Source organism: Salvelinus namaycush, chromosome 10 (assembly GCF_016432855.1).
Source record: "Salvelinus namaycush isolate Seneca chromosome 10, SaNama_1.0, whole genome shotgun sequence".
Taxonomy (NCBI): Eukaryota; Metazoa; Chordata; class Actinopteri; order Salmoniformes; family Salmonidae; genus Salvelinus; species Salvelinus namaycush.
This window is the reverse complement of record NC_052316.1, coordinates 32457282-32477797: the sequence shown is the minus strand read 5'-3', so window position 1 is coordinate 32477797 and position 20516 is coordinate 32457282.

The following is a 20516-nucleotide window of genomic DNA, read 5'->3' as shown; positions in this document are numbered from 1 at the left end:
GGGAAAGTCTAGGTTTTCTATTTCTTTGTTTTTGGCCGAGTGTGGTTCCCAATCAGAGGCAGCTGTCTATCGTTGTCTCTGATTTGGGATCATATATAAGTTGTCATTTTCCTTTTGGGTTTTGTGCGATCTTGTTTTCTGTTTAGTGTCTGTGCCTGACAGAACTGTTCACTTTCGTTTTTTGTCTTTGTTATTTTGTTTTGGTGTCATCAATAAAAAGACGATGTACGCCTACCACGCTGCGCCTTGGTCCACTCTTCATTCTACAAACGAGAGTCGTTTCAAATACATAATTCTCTCTACTATTATTCTGACTTTTCACATTCTTAAAATAAAATGGCCACCCTAACTGACCTTAGACAGGGAATTTTTACTAGGATTAAATGTCAGGAATTGTGAAAAACTGAGTTTAAATGTATTTGGCTAAGGTGTATGTAAACTTCTGACTTCAACTGTAGCTGGCACCAAAGAATGCTGTACACAAAAGGAGTTACGTTGTGTACAGTATTTGTAATTTACCCCTGAAATCATATTTGCCATTCCAGTGTGTGGGTTGTTGTCTTATTTGAGGTAGTGTGTCATTGGGGCTAATGATGATAATTAGGTTGTCTTCCCACTATCATTAAGCTGTAATGATAGACATTTTTGAAAATTCAACATCTACTCTGTCTGCACAGTTTCCCAGGCAACCACCAGAATGATTTGATGCAAAATGAGCTTTCCCAGGGCAAAGAAGGGGGATATGCTGTGAAACTCCAACATACTGCAAGACATAGTTATTCATTTAAAATCTGCATCAATTGAGCATTTCAGGCATACAAAAATTACAAATACAATCATTCACAAAAACGTGTACAACCAAATATTGCATATTTCGAATTGAGTACTTGAAAAACACCAGAAAACACATTGTAGAATGAGTAGATCACTACATCAACGAATTGATAGCATCATAACTCAGAACAGGAAATAAAGGAAATAAAATTCTCAACCCATTAAATGTTGTTAAATTTTAACAAACATTTCCCTTTTCAAAAACATTACAGGCTAGGTAGACAGGCTCCTGGATCTCCTTTTCAACGAGGTCACCCTTGATCCAGCGACGTATGTGGGGAAGCTGTGTGAGTTGTCCATCCCAGGAACCTTGTCTACCCATTGTGACAGGCCTGACAAGGAGGAGGCCATAGCTGGATTTGTCTTGCTCTTAAATTTTGGGGGTGACTGGAGCCAAGTGGATGACTGAAGCCTGCTTGATTGAAGTGGGGTACATGGCTCCCCTTCCTCTCCCGCTTCTCTCCCCAGCAATCTCTGTAGTTGGTTGCATTTCCTAAAGCCTAAGTAATTCACTTTTACGTGATATGATATCACATTTTATGGCTTTGTATATATTTTTTTTTAAACATTCAGGTGGGAGATGAGCGTTGCAAATTGCACGAACAAATGGGGTCCTGCACTCTGTAGGGCGGCCGGGTGCCTATAAAAGGCTTATTGCTCTAATTATTTTTGTCCCCCATGATGAGCTCAGGGACGGGACTGTGCATCTCTGTCCGTTCGTACGTTAGTTTGTATGTTTGTTAGGCACACGCGATATCTCAGACAGCGTTTGCCTGATTTTGGCGAAAGTTGGGTGAATGATGCGTCTTGCTATAAAGATCCATCATTTACAAAATTACACTGATTGGCCCAAGGGGGCGCTATCATAATCAACCGTACGTATGTAAGTCACAAGCAATATCTCAAACACCACTGGCCCGATTTTGACAAAACTTTGGTAAATGATGCGGCTTGTCATAGAGATCCGGCATTAAAAAAAATACACTGATAGGCCCAAGGGGGACGCTATAGTAATCAACTGAAACACCAAACTTTGAACAAGCATATCTCCTGTCCAGTTCGAGCTTGAATTGTTGCCACTAATTGGCCCCCATTGGGCAACAGTAAGCAAGGCCTTGTTTAATGTCAAATGATGTCTCACCATTATTTCTAAACTTTATTTCTCATGAGTGTTCATCTTGATAAATTTTTTCTCTATGCTGGCCTATTGTAAATGATCAAATAAATGTCTGATCAATACATACAATTCTAAGCATATTGTCATTTATAATGCTAATGCAGAGACACCAATAAATTGTCCAGTACACTTATTGTTTGTTGTTTTCATGTACATTCCCTTATGCCTAAGCTTGCAAGGTGACTCGGGCTTTACTAATTATTGTGAAGAAGTGTATCAGTGAACTGTATTCTTTAATTAGCTACAAAACAATATAAATGCAATTGTGTATTGCTGCTGTTTTTCTGATATCCAACAGTCCATGATCAGCTCTGTTGACCAAGAGATCATTTTGCATAATGACATGTGGCCCATTGTTTACCTTGTTACCTGGAAACGACCACAAGGGCTTTCAAAGAGCTGACAGTCAAGGTGAGCTTATGAATATAAGCTCCCCGCCCACTCAGCCTGTTATTCAGGGCTTCCTGAAAGTTAGAGATGAGAGAAGACACCATTCCTTCAATTCTGAGCATTTTAATAGTGTAAAAATATAATGGGTGATGTTTTGGTCATTCAAAGCCTATTATTACTTGGGAAATAGGATGACTGTGAGGGACCTTAAAGATTAGGGAGGACATCATTTTTTATGAGCATGACCTTATTTATACTGAACAAAAGATTTTACACAACATGTGACAATTTCAACGATTTTACTGAGTTACAGTTAATATATGGAAATCAGTCAATTTAAATATATTCATTAGGCCCTAATCTATGGATTTCACATGACTGGGCAGGGGGGCACCCATGGGTGGGCCTGGGAGGTTATAGGTCCACCCACTTGGGAGACTGGCCCAACCACTGGGGAGCAAGGCCCTGCCAATCAGAATGAGTTTTCCCCCACAAAAGAGATTTATTACAGACAGAAAAACTCTTCAGTTTCGTCAGCTGTCCAGGTGGCTGGTCTCAGATGATCCCGCAGGTGAAGAAGCCGGATGTGGCGGTCCTGGGCTGGCATGGTTACACATGGTCTGCGTTTGTGAGGCTGGTTGGACGTACTGCCAAGTTCTCAAAAAACGACGTTGGAGGCAACTTATGGTAGACAAATTAACATTACATTCTCTCTCTGGCAACAGCTCTGGTGGACATTTCTGCAGTCAGCATGCCAATTGCACACTTCCTCAAAACTAGAGACATCTGTGGCATTGTGTTGTGTGACAAAACTGCACATTTTAGAGTGGCCTTTTTATTGTGGCCACTTCTGTAATGATAATGCTGTTTAATCAGTTTCTTGATATGCCACACCTGCTAGGTGGATGGTTTATCTTGGAAAAGGAGAAATGCTCACTTACAGGGATGTAAACAAATGTGTGAACAAAATAAGAGAAATACGCTTTTTGTGCATATGGAAAAAATGTGAGATATTTTATTTCAGCTCATTAAACATGAGACCAACACTTTACATGTTACATTTATATTTTGGTTCAGTAAATATTACAGCATATTGGATGACTGTCATTCATATTCCATTCACCCAGCTAAATGTAACATCGATAGGTTTAGGTTACTACATGATGCCTGAATTTGCCCTATACCCATCCTGTTGCTAAAACCTAGCCTACAAATTAATTTTCATAATGTAGGTGCACACGTTGAGAGACAAATTGGAGTAATTAAGGTGATAAACAGTGACACATTCAATACCACCTTGCACACTCTTGCCTGCGTCTAGCTGATCTAGGATGTAATCATTAGTTCAAACAGTTCCAAATGTTCTGTTTGGTTACTAAAATAAGTGTTTCTATTGGACAAATTCAGGTAGTTCCCTCACCTTCTGTTTGCTTCCGTTTAAGAAACTTTTTGTCACAGAATCAGCAGAATGAATACACCTATGATAACCTGCATACCCAGTTTACTTTCACCCCCAATCCAATCCATGTGTACAATCACGCAGTACAGTGTACAACAACCAGTTTAGCAGTTACACCGGCGGGCCCCGGGAGCAATAAATTAATAAAACTGAAAGCTTACCTTGACTTCGAAGAATTGCCGTGTTGGCTATGCCAGCTAGCTAACATAAATAGCATTACTCTCTGTTTGAGTCAGATTGTTGAGTAGGCTAAATTAACCTGATGAGGACAGAGGGCACTGTTGTCACTTTGGGGGAAAAACGTGCCCAATTTAAACGGCCTCATACTCAATTCTTGCTCGTACAATATGCATATTATTATTACTATTGGATAGAAAACACTCTCTAGTTTCTAAAACCGTTTGAATTATATCTGTGAGTGAAACAGAACTCATTTGGCACAAACTTCCTGACCAGGAAGTGGAAAATCTGAAATCGATGCTCTCTTCTGGGTCCTGCCTATAAATGGGCATGAGACCTATTAGTATACATGCACGTCATACACCTTCCCCTGGATGTCAAGATGCAGTGAGAGAAGAAATTGAGTGTTTATCTTGGTCTGAGATGGAATACGTCCTCTTGGAATGACGTGTCACCGATTTCTGGTTTTCAGGAAGGCGCGAGGAGGACAGTGGGATTGCCTTTTGAAAAGCTGTCGTTATAGGCGACTACTATCTCCGGCTTTGATTTTATTTGATACATGTGACCATATCATCGTAAAGTATGTTTTTTCAATATAGTTTTATTAGATTTTTGAAATTTATTCGGGACGTTAGGCGTGTTGCGTTGTGTGCCTTTGTTCAGAAAGGAGAGCTTCGAGCCACTTGGCCAGTGTGCTTGCTAATTCAAGAGGGAAAAACGATGTTCTAAATCCAAACAACGACTGTTCTGGACAAAGGACCCCTTGTCCAACATTCTGATGGAAGATCACCAAAAGTAGGACCCATTTATGATGTTATTTCATATATCTGTCGAACTGTGTACTAGTAGTTTTGCGCCCAGGTTTTGGCCACTCTCTCGCTATAACATAAGCCTTATGTCGTAATGAAGATATTTTTAGAATTCTAACACTGCGATTGCATTAAGAACTAGTGTATCTATCATTTCCTATACAACATGTATTTTTTTGTAATGTTTATGAATAGCTATTTGGTCAGAATAGGTGAGAGTCTAATAGAAATATCCGCACATTCTGGGAAAAAGAAGCTACGTTAGCATAATGGATAACCACTGATTTCAGCTCTAAATATGCACATTTTCGAACAAAACATAAGTGTATGTATAACCTGATGTTATAGGACTGTCATCTGAGGAAGGTTTATGAAGGTTAGTGAAAATTAATATCTTTTGCTGGTTTATTCGCTAACGCTAACGTGCCTATTGCTATCGCTAACGTGCCTTGATGAATGAATGCGGAAGTGTGGTAGGCTATTGTAGTAAGCTAATATAATGCTATATTGTGTTTTCGCTGTAAAACACTTAAAAAATCTGAAATATTGGCTGGATTCACAAGATGTTTGTCTTTCATTTGCTGTACACGATGCATTTTTCAGAAATGTTTTATGATGAGTATTTAGGTATTCCACGTTGGTCTCTATAATTACTCTGGCTGCTTCGGTGCTATTTTTGACGGTAGCTGTGATGGTAGCTGCAATGTAAAACTGATTTATACCTCAAATATGCACATTTTTCGAACAAAACATAGATTTATTGTGTAACTTGTTATAAGACTGTCATCTGATGAAGTTGTTTCTTGGTTAGTTTGGTTGGTTCTTGGTTAGTTAGGTTGGCTTTGTGCATGCTACCTGTGCTGTGAAAAATGTCTGTCCTTCTTTGTATTTGGTGGTGAGCTAACATAAATATACGTGCTGTTTTCGCTGTAAAACATTTTAAAAAATCGGACATGTTGACTGGATTCACAAGATGTGTATCTTTCATTTGCTGTATTGGACTTGTTAATGTGTGAAAGTTAAATATTTCTAAAAAATATTTTTTGAATTTCGCGCTCTGCCTTTTCAGTGGAATGTGGGAGGAGTTCCGCTAGCGGAACGCCTGGGCCAGAGAGGTTAACTGCATTAGCCAAGTAAGTAAAAGGTAAACTAAGAAGAAGGAAAAATACAACTCTCTCTCCCGCTCTCTTTCTCTGTGCTGCTTTTCCTTAATTTTTGAAGAATTTGTTCAAAACTGTTCAACTTTAATATTTCTCTCTCTTTGAGTCAACTACTCACCACACTTTATGGACTGCAGGGCTAGCTAGCTGTAGCTTATGCTTACAGTACTGGATTCATTCTCTGATCCTTTGATTGGATGGACATGTCAGTTCATACTGCAAGAGCTCTGATAGGTTGGAGAACATCCTCCGGAAGTCGTCATAATTACTGTGTAAATCTATGGAAGGGAATGAGAACCATGAGCCTCCTAAGTTTTTGTACCTACTGTACAGGAGGATGGAAAATAGCTGTCCTCCAGCTAAACCATGGTGCTACCCTAGAGGGTGCTGTTGAGGCCACTGTAGACCTTCATTGTAAAACAATGTGTTTTAATCAGTTATTTGGTGGCATATTTATTAGTGTAGTTTTATCTAAAATGTCAATGTTATACAAATGTTATTTGTATGGAATTCAGTGAGTAGGATGGTGTGTGTGTGTGTTTAAGAAACCCACCTCTGTTCAGTAAACCACCATCCACCAACTTTCCTTTCAATAACAGGAGTTGATAGTGAGGTAAGCAAGCATGTTACACACAACATCCAGGAGGAACATTGATGGTCATTGTGCATTTCCTACATACTAATTCATAGTCTGTATGGAGTGCAGCTGCAGGGCTGGTTACAACAGAGCTCTCTGGCCATGTCAAGTCCCTGTCAAGTCCCTTGGGTCTGCTTCCCAAATGGCACCCTACACCCTACACCCTAAATAGGGCTCTGGTGGAAGTAGTGCACTATGTAGGGAATAGCGTGCCATTTGGGACATACTCTATGGCTCTCCCGCTCTCCCTCCATGTTGCTGTTGTGTAGCATCACGCTGTAGGCTGGGTAAGGAAGGTGTTGACCTCTGGTGACCTGCAGCTTGGCTTTCATTGGAGGAGAGAACGTTGCTTCATCCTCACTGCGTCAGGGTCAAATAATTGGTAGTTTGTAGTTTCCTGCAGCTTCAGTCAGATGTCTGCTGGTGCACTGGAGATGATGGGGTGATAAAGGAGAATTCAGGTTTGTAGGAGGAAGCTGCAGTTTGAAGAATTTCATAAGTGTTATTTGATGGTTTAAAGACCACAGAAAAAATTGCAGTTTCGAAAAACTGGACTGTTATGTTTTCCTAATGTTTATCATTTTGTTTTGCAGCCCAAAATTTTCTGAAGAACATGATGTAATACCAAGGTTATTTTGTCTTATTTTTATTGTATATTTACAATAGCCTATGTGTCCAACTGATTTAGTGAAATACAATCTGTTTCTACAACATGCCTCTACGTTCAGGATGGTGTCATGGCTCCGTCTTCATGTCTTCTCCTGTAAGAAGAGAAATTGTCCTGTGTCCTCCTTTGATTCCTACAGATTTAGGATCTTAATTTGAGGAGGTTTGCTGCAGCAGGAAAATAATCCTGTAGCAACAGGAAATGTGAATTATGTGGATTATAATTAATGGATATTTTTGTAGGAGTTGTTACATTTCAAAGTGGAAATTACAAACTTCAGAAGCATTTTTAAACCTCAAATTTACACTACAAGTTTAACATTTTCTGCATTGCAGGAAAGTTCTCCAGCAATGACGATCCTACAGCTGTATGTGTCACTCTGACTGACACACTCTCTGACTGACACGCTTTCTGACAGGTGTGCTTAAAATTGTGAAAATTGTGCATGAGAATCTAGTCAGTCTCAATCCCTAGCCCAGGGCAGTAGAACGCCAGAGACAGAAGTCAGTCTCAGTCCCTAGCCCAGGGCAGTAGACCGCCAGAGACAGAAGTCAGTCTCAATCCCTAGCCCAGGGCAGTAGAACGCCAGAGACAGAAGTCAGTCTCAATCTCTAGCCCAGGGCAGTAGAACGCCAGAGACAGAAGTCAGTCTCAATCTCTAGCCCAGGGCAGAAGAACGCCAGAGACAGAAGTCAGTCTCGATCTCTAGCCCAGGGCAGTAGAACGCCAGAGACAGAAGTCAGTCTCAATCTCTAGCCCAGGGCAGTAGAACGCCAAAGACAGAAGTCAGTCTCAATCTCTAGCCCAGGGCAGTAGAACGCCAGAGACAGAAGTCAGTCTCAATCTCTAGCCCAGGGCAGTAGAACGCCAGAGACAGAAGTCAGTCTCAATCTCTAGCCCAGGGCAGTAGAACGCCAGAAACAGTAGTCAGTCTCGATCTCTAGCCCAGGGCAGTAGAACGCCAGAGACAGAAGTCAGTCTCAATCTCTAGCCCAGGGCAGTAGAACGCCAGAGACAGAAGTCAGTCTCGATCTCTAGCCCAGGGCAGTAGAACGCCAGAGACAGAAGTCAGTCTCGATCTCTAGCCCAAGGCAGTAGAATGCCAGAGACAGAAGTCAGTCTCGATCTCTAGCCCAAGGCAGTGGAACGCCAGAGACAGAAGTCAGTCTCGATCTCTAGCCCAGGGCAGTAGAACGCCAGAGACAGAAGTCAGTCTCGATCTCTAGCCCAAGGCAGTGGAACACCCTATTTAGTGCACTACTTTTGATGAGGGGGGCCAGGGACCATAGGGCTCTGGTCAAAAGTGGTGTACTCTATAGAGAAAAGGGTGCCATTTGAAAAACCTAAACATAAACCCCACCAACTGATACAGAAAAAGGACACTGATAGTGAAGATAGAGAACCAAATATAACATAGGCTACTGCGCTGAGGTGTCAGGCTACTGCGCTGAGGTGTCAGGCAGGCAGCAGAGAGAAACCTCTGACAAACCAGGCAGTGTCTTAAGCGAGCATGCCCTTTGTTGTCGCGCTAAACAGACACAGACGGGCTGAGATCTGTTGTTGTTCTCACTTTCTTCTGTCTTCAACCATTCACTATTTCTTTCCCTCTTTTAGCCAGAGGTGATAAACCTGGCCTCCTTTACTCCTCCTCGGCCGACTTGCTTCTTCCCTTCTTCCTCTGGCCATTTGTTATCTCCTCTTTGGATGCGTCCTAAATAGCACCCTATTCCCTAATAGTACGCTACTTTTGACCAAACCCCCATTGATTAGAGCCCAAAAGTAGTGCACTATAAAGGGAATAGGGTGCCATTTGGGAGTCAGACACAGACTCTGTTGTGTTTGAAAAGGGCAAGGCGGCTGAGCAGTCTCTGGGTTGGCTGAGCAGTTTGCCCTGCAGTGCCACGCCGTGCCACGGGCCATGCCCGCCTCAGCTGCTCCATCACCGAGGGAGTGGACTAACGCCGTCTGACTGCACTTAGCTGTGTTTCTCTGAGACAGTCATATCAAATCAGCCTGGACACTGGGACATCACAGATCACAGATCACATGCCCCTCACTACTTTAAGCAGTTTTGGATGCATCCCAAATGGCACCCTATTCCTTATTATATTCCCTATTCCCCTATGGGTCCTTTTCAAAATGTGTGCACTACATAAGGAGTAGGGTGTCATTTGGGACATAGGCTTTGTTGCCATCTTGCAACGTTTTTTTCTGTTATCGAGTGATGTTATGATTTGCTGCAGTATTTTCCATCAGCTCTGCTGCCACATTTGTGTCGGGTAACAGGGTCCTATTACAACTTATGGTCTCCCTCGATCTGGACAGTTTTTTTTTCTTTAGGCCTCCCCCTCCCCTCCTAGGTTTTGTCCATCCTATTCTTCATCCTTACCTCTGAATTTGAATCTTCCAGATAATAGGCTTTGACTTCTGGCTGCACGTTTATGGGTCTTTTCATGTTATCAGCTTAGCTCATAGCGTGGAGCGGCTGAACACAGAGTTCTAGTGACAGGCCAGCCAGTCAGCAAGGCCGGCCTGTCAGGCAGGAGCTCTCATACGCTAATGATTTCCCTTTAGTCTGTTTTCTGTCTCATTGGCCGTTTCCTTCAAAAACAAATTGCTCATTTAAATTCTCATGCCTGGGGCATTTTGGTCTTCAAATATTGTTGGAAAGTGAAAGGATTAGGCAAAATATGCTTTTTTAAAATGTTAATATATTTTCTGGTTCACTTTCTCCTCTGAGGCCAATTAGGGAGTTTCTGCTGGCTGTATTAATGTCAAACTGACATCCCCCTGCTATAATTACACAGAGCTTGAAACCTAACTTTCACTGGCAGGGAGATGAGGAGCACACCTTGCAGTGACACACATTCTCTCTGCCAGCTTTTGATCATTTAATCATTGCTTGCTTTCTTTCCCTCTTTTCTCTTTTCTCCCCCCACTTCCTTCTACTCGCTGGATGATTTCACCTTGATTCTCTCTCTCTCTCTGTGTTGCAAAATGCGGTGTTATTAGATTATTCACAGTTGTGTTTTGCCTGGGCTTATTAGTGACATCGTCTCTCCACTTTGCTTCTGCCTGGTGAGGAGGAACTGATGGTCCCTTCAGGTGCAGATACCATATGTACATTGTTTACTTACTTTATTCACAATTTACATTGTGTTGTTTGTGTTTTCCCCTTGTTTTTACAACAGCAGCCAGCATGGAGTGAGCGTGCTGTCAGTGAGTTGAGGGATGGGTAACGTGTGGCGCCATGACCCGCCGATCCACCCTCATTGTGCTGGCATTGTGTGTCAGGAGAAGGGAGACTTGTAATGATGGTTAACACTTCTTTCCCATGAATATGAATGCTCCCACAATGCACCCCTGTACAGCTACAGGATGGCAGCTCCATTAGTGATGTGTTGATGCTCTATCCTCTCCTCTCTCCATCCCTGCCAGTTGCCATGGCTCCTCATACACAGCCAAATACGCATTGAATCAAATGTAGACATATCTATCCAAATTGGTGACTTCATTAAGGAGTTAGGGCCATCTTAGTCAAACAAGGAATAAATGCGCTAACTACCACTGAGAATTATGGGATTCTGCTATTAGACACTAATTGGACAACTGGACCCGGCTAATAATGAAGAAGAAGCTATGTTAAGTTATATTTGTTTTTTATGTCTGTTTTAATTTAGACAGTTTTTGAGCAGACGTCAGTTTGTCCAATATTTGTTTTTATTTTGTGATTTATATTGAATATATAAATACATAAAGACTATGGCTGGAATTCACTCGCACTCACCACAGCAATCTTTAAACAGTATTGTGAATTTCTGCATTAAATATTTACTTGAACAGCTTAAACAGCATTGCTATGGTTATAAAGTAATTAGTTATTAGTTAATTTACAAGTAATTACACATTACTGTAATTTATAAGTGCATATAAATCAATGATGTAGAGCCCTCAAATTCAACTCTGGACCTCAAAACCTTTTCTAATGCTTGTTTTCATTGTTCCAATCTCATCAGGGTCCAGGACACCAGGTAGGGGCAATTAATTATCAGGTAGAACAGAAACCCAGCAGGTTCCGAACCTCGTAGAGTAAGAGTTGAATTCCCCCGATGTAGAGAATAATTCGAAGACAGTTTTTTTCTTATGGATAATGGAAACCTTTCCAGTTTTTGTATGTTTCCCAGAGAGCAGTGCAGTCTGTGAAGGCAACACAACACACTGAGAGCAGTGCAGGCTGTGAAGGCAACACTACACACTGAGAGCAGTGCAGTCTGTGAAGGCAACACAACACACTGAGAGCAGTGCAGGCTGTGAAGGCAACGCAACACACTGAGAGCAGTGCAGGCTGTGAAGGCAACGCAACACACTGAGAGCAGTGCAGGCTGCGAAGGCAACGCAACACACTGAGAGCAGTGCAGGCTGCGAAGGCAACGCAACACACTGAGAGCAGTGCAGGCTGTGAAGGCAATGCAACACACTGAGAGCAGTGCAGGCTGTGAAGGCAACACAACACACTGAGAGCAGTGCAGGCTGCGAAGGCAACGCAACACACTGAGAGCAGTGCAGGCTGTGAAGGCAACACAACACACTGAGAGCAGTGCAGGCTGGGAAGGCAACGCAACACACTGAGAGCAGTGCAGGCTGCGAAGGCAACGCAACACACTGAGAGCAGTGCAGGCTGCGAAGGCAACGCAACACACTGAGAGCAGTGCAGGCTGGGAAGGCAACGCAACACACTGAGAGCAGTGCAGGCTGTGAAGGCAACGCAACACACTGAGAGCAGTGCAGGCTGGGAAGGCAACGCAACACACTGAGAGCAGTGCAGGCTGTGAAGGCAACACAACACACTGAGAGCAGTGCAGGCTGTGAAGGCAACACAACACACTGAGAGCAGTGCAGGCTGTGAAGGCAACACAACACACTGAGAGCAGTGCAGGCTGCGAAGGCAACGCAACACACTGAGAGCAGTGCAGGCTGTGAAGGCAACACAACACACTGAGAGCAGTGCAGGCTGTGAAGGCAACACAACACACTGAGAGCAGTGCAGGCTGTGAAGGCAACACAACACACTGAGAGCAGTGCAGGCTGTGAAGGCAACACAACACACTGAGAGCAGTGCAGGCTGTGAAGGCAACACAACACACTGAGAGCAGTGCAGGCTGTGAAGGCAACGCAACACACTGAGAGCAGTGCAGGCTGTGAAGGCAACGCAACACACTGAGAGCAGCTTAAAAGATTGAACATCCCATCAGTAAAGCTTTTATTACCATTAGAATACATTTTACTGTGCAGAACACAAAACAGCTACGCTTTCTCTTAGAGTAAAGTATGGTCCGAATATACAGTACCAGTAAAACGTTTGGACACACCTACTCATTCCTGGTTTTTTCTTTATTTTTACTATTTTCTACATTATAGAATAATAGTGAAGACATCGAAGCTATGAAATAACACATATGGAATCAAGTAGTAACCAAAAAAGTGTTAAACAAATCAAAATATATTTTATATTTGAGATTCTTCAAAGTTGCCACCCTTTGCCTTGATGACAGCTTTGCACACTCTTGGCATTCTCTCAACCAGCTTCATAAGGTAGTCACCTTGGTTTTTTATGTAACTTAGTGCGGAGATCCAAGCGGGATCAAATTCGACAACATCCGGTGAAATCAGAGGGTGCCAAATTCAAAATACAAAATTGTAATATTAAACATTCATGAAAATACAAGTGTCATACATGACTCTTTAGCTTAGAATCTTGGTAATCGAACTCCATTGTCAGATCTCAAAAAGGCTTTACGGCGAAATCATAGCATTTGATTGTCTGAGGACAGCGCCTTACATTAGAATATTTTCCAAACCAGCACAGGCGTCACCAAATAACAAATAGCGATACAATAAATCACTTACTTTTGAAGATCTTCCTCTGTTTGCAATCCCAAGGGTCCCAGCTACACAATGAATGGTCATTTTGTTCGATAAAGTCACTCTTTATATCCCAAAAACGCTGTTTAGTTGGTACCATTGAATTCAATAATCCAGTCCTTCAACATGCATACAAAGGATTCCAAAAAGTTACCAGCAAAGTTCATCCAAACGAGTCAAACAATGTTTTTTATTAATCCTCAGGTTGTCTAATATCTAAATAAACGATAATATTTCAGACGGAGATTACTATGTTCAACAGCAAAGGAAAAGAACGAAAAGCGCGCCCACGTTCACGCGCGTAAAAAGACTACTTTTGCCCTGGCGCTCAACTTGGAAAGACAACAAATACTTCTTAATTAAAAAAAACAAGCCTAAAACCTTGTATAAAGACTGTTGACATCTACTGGAAACTAAAGGAACTGCAATCTGGGTGGCGGAAATTAGATCTTTCAATAGCATTGCATTGGAAGTCATTCGGAGCTCAAATTATTTTTAAATTTTTTTGCTGTTATTACCATTAGAATACATTTTACTGTGCAGAACACAAAACAGCTACGCTTTCTCTTAGAGTAAAGTATGGTCCGAATATACAGTACCAGTAAAATGTTTGGACACACCTACTCATTCCTGGGTTTTTCTTTATTTTTACTATTTTCTACATTATAGAATAATAGTGAAGACATCAAAACTATGAAATAACACATATGGAATCATGTAGTAACCAAAAAAGTGTTAAACAAATCAAAATATATTTTATATTTGAGATTCTTCAAAGTTGCCACCCTTTGCCTTGATGACAGCTTTGCACACTCTTGGTATTCTCTCAACCAGCTTCATAAGGTAGACACCTTGGTCACCTCGCGCGTAAAAAGACTACTTTTGCCCTGGCGCTCAACTTGGAAAGAGTACAAATACTTCTTCATAAAAAAAAAACAAGCCTAAAACCTTGTATAAAGACTGTTGACATCTACTGGAAGCTATAGGAACTGCAATCTGGGAGGCGGAAATTAGATCTTTCAATAGCATTGCATTGGAAGTCATTCGGAGCTCAAATTATTATATATTTTTTTTGCTGTTATTACCATTAGAATACATTTTACTGTGCAGAACACAAAACAGCTACGCTTTCTCTTAGAGTAAAGTATGGTCCGAATATACAGTACCAGTAAAACGTTTGGACACACCAACTCATTACTGGGTTTTTCTTTATTTTTACTATTTTCTACATTATAGAATAATAGTGAAGACATCAAAACTATGAAATAACACATATGGAATCATGTAGTAACCAAAAAAGTGTTAAACAAATCAAAATATATTTTATATTTGAGATTCTTCAAAGTTGCCACCCTTTGCCTTGATGACAGCTTTGCACACTCTTGGCATTCTCTCAACCAGCTTCATAAGGTAGACACCTTGGTCACCTCGCGCGTAAAAAGACTACTTTTGCCCTGGCGCTCAACTTGGAAAGAGTACAAATACTTCTTCATAAAAAAAAACCAAGCCTAAAACCTTGTATAAAGACTGTTGACATCTACTGGAAGCTATAGGAACTGCAATCTGGGAGGCGGAAATTAGATCTTTCAATAGCATTGCATTGGAAGTCATTCGGAGCTCAAATTATTTTTTATTTTTTTTGCTATTACCATTAGAATACATTTTACTGTGCAGAACACAAAACAGCTACGCTTTCTCTTAGAGTAAAGTATGGTCCGAATATACAGTACCAGTAAAACGTTTGGACAGCTATAGAATGCCAAGAGTGTGCAAAGCTGTCATCAAGGCAATCAAGGCAAAGGTTGGCTACTTTGAAGAATCTAAAATGAAAAATATATTCTGATTTGTTTAACACTTTTTTGGTAACTACATGATTCCATATGTGTTATTTTATAGTTTTGATGTCTTCACTATTATTCTACAATGTAGAAAATAGTAAAAATAAAGAAAAACCCTTGAATGAGTAGCTGTGTCTAAACTTTTGATTGGTACTGTAATTGGTCTCGGTAACATGTAGCCTATTCTTTGTTGTCGTTATAGGACATATATACGATTACCTATAGGACTACTTGGTGAGAGAATTCCATCATGTCTAAGCACTAGCATCCAGGTTGAATGTCTCAACTGGTTTTTAAAAAGCAGATTGTTGCTATTGGTGTCTGTCTATATTTAGTCTATATGACAGCAGTTGAGACACATTTCTGGTAAACTAGACAATCTTTCTGTCAAGCTCTAACGCCAATCTAGATAATAACCCACAGGGAACATTTTAAATTTGACTAAACCTGTGTTGTACAATATCAAGCTGCCATTTGGTGGCTTAGGTGAAAAAAATCACCTGCTTTGACGAAGTGTGCATGTGGCCCTCCAGCAATTCTTAATCTCCTCAACCCACACCACCTCCTCCTTGTCCTTCGCTCCTCCTCCTCTGTCATACTTGCCTCTCTCCTCTCGTTTGCGTTGTTTGATCCTATTGCTTGGACTTCAGGTAATAGGAAATGGCACTGACCCCTTCTGATCCCCACGATTACCTTTGTGAAGCGTGAACGTGCTATGGAATCACACATCAGGAGGCGTGCAGTAATTATTTTGCGATGCCATCAGCATGGATCAATCACGCGGGGAGGCCAGTAGTGGGATGGCGCTCGCAGCCATGGCCGGGGCCAGCCGAGGCCCTCTCTGACTGACAGCTTACGTAATTAAGTGATTGTATAGACCCCTCTGACTGTTCTAACAACCTTGTCAGGCGGCAGGCCCAGGCTGCTGTGGCTGTGGAAATGATGCAGGACAGAAAGGAGGGACGGAGGCTAAACTCACTCAAATCAATGTGCCCTCCACTGCTTGAGCGTCTCTGACCATTGCACATCTTGTACCTCAAGACTGGATGGATGAGGAAAACTAACCAAGAGATAAAGGGTAAGAACATGGCCCTCATGTATTTTGATGAGAGGGGACAGTGACGGTGTCTGAAACAAAAAGTGTCAAGGCAAAACTGTTGGAGCACACACCCATGCGCACACACAAGTAATCCACAAACACACACACTCAGGAGGCACACAGCTTTAACATTTTATTTTGGAATCAGATTTAAAATGTGCATGATGTCTGTTTCATACATGAGCCTAGGTACAGCACAGTATCTCTTCCCTGTTTTATAATCTCTGTTCCATGTGTGCCTTAGATTAATACTGGGCCGCTCTTCAAATTAAACTTGAATGCCATATGTTTTATTACACAGTACATTCAGGCAGAGAAAAGACTGGTAGGCCACAGCATGAAGAAACATATAATATTGGGATTTGGAAAGAACCCATTGTAAATGTCACATTGCACTGAAAGCTCAATACCTTTAATACCATAGCTCCTAAGATAGGATTTCATGTTGAATTTTGAGGCACATAACAATTTCATGTTAGCTTTTTCCAACCTGCTCAAATGGAGGATGTACAACATATTTTATAAAAAGACAGGTAATTTGTCTATAGTGTGGTTACCGTGATAGTCTGCTCACTAATAATACTTCTATAAATTAGTAATTGGTGTGTGGATGTCTGCCAAGCCAAAAGCTAGCTCAGCTCACGGTCACACAATATCCACAGATCCACACTAGACAGTGTTCCTTCCAATCGGCTGTAAAGCCCACAAACAAGTTCATGTTTTAATGAGCATCAGGGGTCAAAAACATTAATGAGGAAAAAAAAGGCTGTAAAAGTCTTTAGAGATTTATTGACCGACCCTTGACCTTTCCCCTCCTGTTGGTAATTGGCCCATCTGAAAGTAATGTCTCTGACATCTAGTCAATGTCACAACAACACTAACCACACAACTGTCACATCATCCCCTGCTTCATGTCAAGATGATGTCATGAGTTGGAACTGAGAGATTGTTTTAAAAAGTAAACACTCATGAAATAATCAAGTTGTGCTGGAAATGTAATCTATTTCAACTGTCATCAAGTAGTAGTAGAGTGCCACTTACTTTATGCCACTTAACTATTACAAGTATTATTAATCACTTCTAACACTAATAATTAACCCTACACTACTTCTAACTACTTCTAATTACTGTAGGAATACAGTAGCACTCACTGGTGGTAGCAATTAAATTGTTATTTTCCATAATACTATCACACCCACACCCAAACATGTATCATCATCAAGCTATCAGGTCTCTTGTAAATCTAATCGACAGATGTATCTTTGAGGTCTCAATCTGTCCACTGTCAGTTGCTTTATGATTATAGTATTGTGTCCAAGGGACACACTTGTGTTACATATTATCCTGTTAAGAGTGTGTTGTGGCTACTCCAGCTACTTCTTCAAGTTTGTAGAGCTATTTGAATATAATGTTAGTACTTGTGTATATATTTTTCTAGAACTTTTAAAATGCATATCTTATCACAATATCCATGTTTATTTAAAAACATTATTTTCACAGTCTCTTTACACTCCCAATAAAAATGTAAGAGGACATATACATTAACTTATGTGTGTGCTGCTGAAAATCAAAACACTATAGGAAATCCTTTAACCTGGCAACAGAAAATGGGTGTTAAACTTGAATCAGTATAAAATGTCACTCTGTTCATGGACTAACTGAAAGATTGTAAGACAGGGTTGATCCATTTCACTTTTCATTTTGGGAGACTACAATTAAATTAAATGTATATGTCTTAACCTAATTAATTGATACAGCCCCATAGGTATCATTCACTAGTTGAGTTTCAGTTTAAATAAAATATGTGGACTAGAGGTGGAAGAGTCAATTTGGTGAGTAGTCCTATTTGATATCTAAATGTTGAGCTAATTTCTGCTGGAGGGATTGAAGCTGTTTATTAAAAACAATCTGTTTTACTTTTCTAATTCAGTGGCCTATACTTTAACATAATGCAGATGGTTAAAGGCATCATTTGTAATTTGTCCCTGCATATAAAGTGTGATATTGGTGACTGGACATTGATCAACTGGAAGTGAGTTAATAGAAAATATAGGCTACATAATGTATCATCATACACACACCTAATGTATACCGTCATGTGAATTGTTAAAGGTACAATATGCCATTTCAACAGTCTGACCCTGCCACTTTATTGGGGAAAGGGAAGGGAAAGGGGGATACCTAGGCCATTGTACAACTGAATGCCTTCAACTGAAATGTGTCTTCCGCATTTAACCCAACCCCTCTGAATCAGAGAGGTGCGGGGGCTGCCTTTGGTAAAGGCTACTGAGGGGGCTGGGGAAACGTAAGCCCTCTAAACAAATTATAACAAAACATCGTGGGCTAAGATAATACAGTTATATGAAGGTTGTACTCAAAGTACACCTTTTCCTAAAATCTAAGGGTAATGTGGCTATAATTTAAATGACAATTGGACAGGAGGAAATCTTACATTGTCAACACACACACACATTTTTGTAGATCGTTTGTTTGAGTTTGAAGCAATATTCACAACATAGCTAGTCTACTGTAGATGTAAAACGTATTCCTATTACCGACATTATGAAAGTATGCAATCAAAATGTTTGCTTTAGTTAGTTGGCCTGGCTTTGGTTGGCCTTATGTGCCTGCATTGATTGACCGCCTAATGTGTCTTGCCTCTGTATAAAGGATACAACTGGCCAAAGCAAAGGTCGACCGATCGGCAGTGGACTGGAGTGACAGCTTCGACGCAGAGCAGCGAGATAATCAATACGGTGCAAACTACTATTTCACTGTCCGATCATCGACCATCAGTCGCGGCTAATAAGATGATACCTTAACTGGTAGTATTCAATTTGTTCCTGCTGCGCCCTTAAACCTAATAAAGCGATTGATTGTTGCTCAAAGAGCCGTTTCAATTAGTTGGCTGTTAATGAACATGCAATGTCCACTTTAACAGACTGACTGGCATGCTTCACCATCGCTTTGATCGTCTGTAGTGATTTGTACTTTAGAGAAAGGTAAATAGAAAAATGAATTGCGTATAGATTGTTCCCTCTCCCACATTGTGGTGGACTTAGACATTGTAAACACGCGAACTATGTGTTCTGGGCACATCATTCCTATTCTAATCTTGTGTTTTACATAATGTTATCTATTTTGGACTTACCTATAAACTGAAATCAAGGTAACTTAAACCTGAGTTAGGCTAATAAGAATGTTCTTGTTTATTTTCTCACCTGTAGCCTAAATGTACGCTAGATAGATAGACCTGTGTCCATCATTCTTCATAAAAGTTTGTACAGGCCTACCACGGTTTAAAACAATTTGATATTGTTATTAAAATCGATAAATCACAACAGAAGTTTAGTTAATGATTACATTTTATTCACAATTTTATCAACTTGAAATTCACATGACATATAGCTATATTGTGCATAATAATCTAGTAGGATATCTTTGTCGCCGCCTTGTGTGGAGAATTCGTCTGATCAAGCCTGAGCTGTCTGTGGTGCACCAGAGGAGCGCATTCCAAAAGAGCCCCTCTCAAGGAATCACTTTTGATATTCTATTTAATAAAAATTGGTGTAAATATTACATTTTACTTTCCACATCTTTCCATTTTATTTGATACATCTCGTAAATTTGTCATTGTAATTATTGTTAATTTCACCTATGCAACATGTCAATTATTTTAATGGTGTCTTGGAAAAATATATGGAACATCTATAAAAGGTATATAACATATAGGCTGTAATTATAGGCTATTCAACCACAGATCATCATTGCATGTCTATGTTTATATGAATGAATAGCCAGCAACAAAATATCATATACTGAATAGAGCAATAGAAAATATGTAGCCTATATGGGCCTTGGAATGGATAGAAATAGCTACAAATATTGAAAATGTTAATCAGAGCTTAGTTTCCAAAGATGTCCATTTTGTCGATATCCTGTCTGTGTCGGTGTACAACGTTAGCTGATTTCCATCGAACACCGTCTTTGTCATTATCGATAATATTCATAAGCCGAGCAATTCATCAATTCCCTCAAAGTTTAAGCCGTTTCAGGATGAAATTAATAAATGTATGATATTAATTGGCCTAATTAATTAAGACATTCATTGATTTTAAGCAATCATTAATATTTGTAACAGTGTACTTTTTACAACTTAAGTGCAATACGTGCTCGATGGTTTTTAAATTAGACCTATGAACTCTCACAATAAATCACCTTCTACCTTCGAATGAAATAACAAAATTATAATCATACGTTGGTTTAAAATGTCTATACCCAAATAATCATAAAATACAATTAACAAATAACACCGAGTAAAATCAATGATAATTCAATGTTCTC